Raw genomic sequence first — 3976 nt, 5'->3', positions numbered from 1 at the left:
TTGCTAGTTGCACATAGTTTATCAAAATTAAAGCTGCTGTTATCTCGAGGTGGTAACATCTTTCTTTACGAAAAATTAACAGTTTTGTCACACAGTACCATACGTACACAACACTAATGTATTTTCCTGTCGAAATATTTCATAAAAGTTGTTACGAAATTACCATGCTTCATACATTAGCAGATAAGAATTTATATCACGTAAAATGCTGTTTGCATTACTAGAAGTTTGATGTCCTCACCGTCTAACTGGAATTTATTAGCTAAGAGTGGGTCCTCGGCCACTAGTACACAGTTGTTATTGCAATTATAACCAACAACATTTAAGTCTGTATACAAAATCAATTTAAAACTGCCGCTGCAATATTTCACTAAGATAGCGGCTAACGTAAGACAATCACTTATCGATTCTGCTTCAGACTGTATTTTACTCGTAATAAAAAATATATATTAAATCTTTTGTCATCTTCACTATATGCATTAACATTCGAAAGAATTTCTCAATATGTCATGACACATTAATATTCACTATTTACCAATAAACAGCGCTGTAGAACAATAGCGCTAATGGCTGCGCCCATTGGTAGCTGAGCAGAAAACATAACATTTGTATGGGACGAGAATTACAATGAACTAAAATACCAAAGAAAGAAGATTCATCTCAATAACACATAAACTTATTTTCAAATATCAGTTAGGAACATATCAGTACTCTAGTACAGTTTTTACAGACCTCTGTGTTACGAGACATCAATCACATCTTCCTGGCAGATTAAAACTGTGTGCCGGACCGAGACTCGAACTCGGGACCTTTGCCTTACGCGGGCAAGTGCTCTACCAACTGAGCTACCCAGGCACGACTCACGGCTTGCCCTCACAGCTTTACTTCTGCTAGTACTTCGTCTCGTACCTTCCAAACTTTACAGAAGCTCTCCTGCGAACCTTGCAGAACTAGCACTCCTGAAAGAAAGGATACTGCGGAGACATGGTACTGGCAGAAATAAAGCTGTGAGAGCGGGACGTGGGTCGTGCTTGGGTAGCTCAGTTAGCCGGCACGGTAGCTCAGCGTGTTCGGTCAGAGGGCTGCGTGCTCTCTGTAATAAAAAAAACTGAATCAAGCAACCAACGATCAATTTCAACGGATGTCTTCTGACGTTCGCCCCGACCAAATCCGAAAAAAAAAGTTAATAGAGCACTTGCCCGGCAAAGGCAAAGGTCCCGAGTTCGAGTCTCGGTCCGGCATACAGTTTTAATGTGCCAGGAAGTTTCATATCAGCGCACACTCCACTGCAGAGTGAAAATCTCATTCGGGATCAATCACATCCTTTGAACAAGAAGAAGGATTTTTCTACAAAAATCATATATAACAAAATGATGTTTTCATTATATTTTTACACTGGTATTGTCTCGGATACATTTTTTTACATAAATTATGTCGCTGACAATAATTATTTATTATTTTATTAACGATGAAGTGCCCATTTCAGTATCACGAGAATACGATCGAGGTTCAGTCACATTCCAGATACAGTGCTGTCGTGAACATTACTTTGAGTGGAATATAGGCATGGATATTACACTTTCCATGCTGTTCTATACTGCGCGCCCTTCTTAACAAATTGTTACAGAAACCGACATCACGCGTAGTGTTGACGAATACTGTGACTGTCACTACTACTACAGCATGAACGCTCTAGGGTAACGATGGGGTGAGGAGTCTACGCTACACCTATGTTGACGGAAGGACAGAGAAAAGAATACGCCAGGATGCCATATAACAACGACAGAGTACATTCTACATTACACTGATTCTTGGGAAATCTTGTTGCTAACTGAGACTGAAAGTGACGTTATATACGGTATACACGCATACACATTTGTCGTTTTAAGCAAGACTGAGAAGTATGCTCCTTACGATGAATATGACCGTATCACAGAAGTCACGATGTTATAGCCGAGTTGTCGTTGTAAACTATGGCGTTATAAGAAAGTTCAGCTGTAGTTTTTGTGCCTGATTGCGGTATACGAGTTGTCACTTTTTATTCAGTGTTCGTACGGGGAGGTAGCCTTAGATCAGAATGCGGTTTGGGGCTGATGTCTAAAGGAGTACTCTGACACGGCGAGAGATCCAAGGCTGGAGACGGGACAAGTCGGCAGTCAGCAGATGGTGTGAGGTGAGGTGCGGCTCCACGTGACCTTTGGCTGAGGAACCGGTTATGTGTGCGTGGCGCAGCCGGGGTTAACACCCGTACCAAAACAAACAAACAAGTCACCGTCGCTGTAATATTTCCCCGCCTACAGCTCTCACAGCGTACCCAAAACATATACTCCCGCCGGCCGCCGCGCTTACCGTTGTCCAGGTATAAAATCTGCGATACGGACCGCTGACTGGATGGAGCACAGTGGAGATTAGCGCGCAATCCCTGCTAACATTAATCTCTGCACGAGTGTTCGTGGAAATGTAATAGAGTGAAATTTCTTTCCTGATTGAAACTAAACCCTACCATCAAGTCCGAAAGGTCACTCGATGCCGACAGGCCATTCTACCTGTGGCATCATTGGACGTCACAGTGGAGGAACGTAAGGACAGCTCTTTGCCAGCGCAGGTTGCTGTCGCCCTTCTTTAGACTGTACACGCTATTCCTCCCTCAGTAGCTCGTCACTTGCCATCCTGTTTTGGTAGTAAGAAAAATAAAAATAGAGGATCTGGAATTCTGGCGAGTACTGCATGGCAGTAAAATAAGCCGACAATCTTAATTCTGCTGCCCTTTTATTCCTCTTACTCCACATTTTCATCAAAATTATCATTGGCTGTATTAGCGTTTCCTTAGGAAACGATGTTTTCAGGCTGATCCTTTGATCTCTCCGCCCTTCCTATCTTTAATATACTTGATCCAAGTGTACGTAAAAACTTTTTAAATTAATATGTATTTGATTGGAGGTAACATAAAGCATTGACTATTTATTTTTCGTTTGCGCGTACACGAAGCTCAGTGAAACTACCTTTATTATGTAATCTCTGCCTATCAGCGATAATATGTCTATGGCTGCTAGGATCAGCGACTTCACGAAGTTTTGGAAGACTGTCTTTCTGCTACGTAATTTTCTCTTTAAAAATATTACATTCAGGCCAATGCTGGGACCAGTCCATGGTTTGTGCTTTATTTAAGACCGGTGTGTAATGGAAAAAGAGCATAAGTTAGTGACATGACTGTTTTCGGAATTATGTAAAGTTGAAAAAAATTTGCAGGTTCTATTTTTTAATAAATGGCCAAACATAAGCGTGTTGTACGTTCGTGTGTCGTGGAATTTTGAAACCAAATACTGTCAGAGATATGGCCTAACGGAACAGCTTTTACACCGCTGAAAACACTTGAAAATTGGAGTTCGGAATAGGTGCTTCCACAAACTTCCAGAAAGAAAAGTTATGTTCGATTTTAATTAATAACTGAATATTTTTTTATCATTCGAGTCACATTGCATCAGAGAGTTCACGGCTGTTTCGTTTATGTCTTATTAACTCAAACGAAAAGACAAGGGTAGTAAATTTTACGCTTTACAGAACAATCTGCCATCATCATAGAATGAAGGCTTTCACGACCAGATGACATAGCTGCTGGTGAACCTTTCGGGATGTGAGGTCGTGGTCCATGAAACTCTTGTGTTCCTGACGTTTCGTCCAGGACTGCGCTGGACACCTTCAGAGGCGCTTCTCCGCTGAGACTTGCCGGCTGACTGGTCGGACGTCCGAGAGAGACATATAAACTGTAGGAAAGGGGGTGTGGTCGAAGTAACACGTGATGAGCAGAGATAATCCTTGTCGAAGATAAAACTTAACTATCGATTGTCTTCTTGTCAAAGATAAAATTGTCTAGCTATTCTGCAGAGCTATTGTCGCTAAGTTTCATTGCCTCCTCTTTTCTATTGAAATTATTCTGATGCTTATAAATTTCAATGGCTTCTCTGACTAGTCGTGC

General features: G+C 41.4%; 1 non-coding gene across 1 annotated transcript; it reads right to left on the bottom strand.

The window, feature by feature from the left end:
• Window positions 1-780: 780 nt before the first annotated feature.
• Window positions 781-855, bottom strand: Trnat-cgu. The gene has a single exon. It is a non-coding gene; the product is annotated as a tRNA-Thr (tRNA).
• Window positions 856-3976: the final 3121 nt, after the last annotated feature.

The sequence above is a fragment of the Schistocerca piceifrons genome, chromosome 6 (genome assembly GCF_021461385.2).
Source record: "Schistocerca piceifrons isolate TAMUIC-IGC-003096 chromosome 6, iqSchPice1.1, whole genome shotgun sequence".
Classification (NCBI taxonomy): domain Eukaryota; kingdom Metazoa; phylum Arthropoda; class Insecta; order Orthoptera; family Acrididae; genus Schistocerca; species Schistocerca piceifrons.
This window is presented reverse-complemented; position numbering and strand designations above follow the sequence as displayed.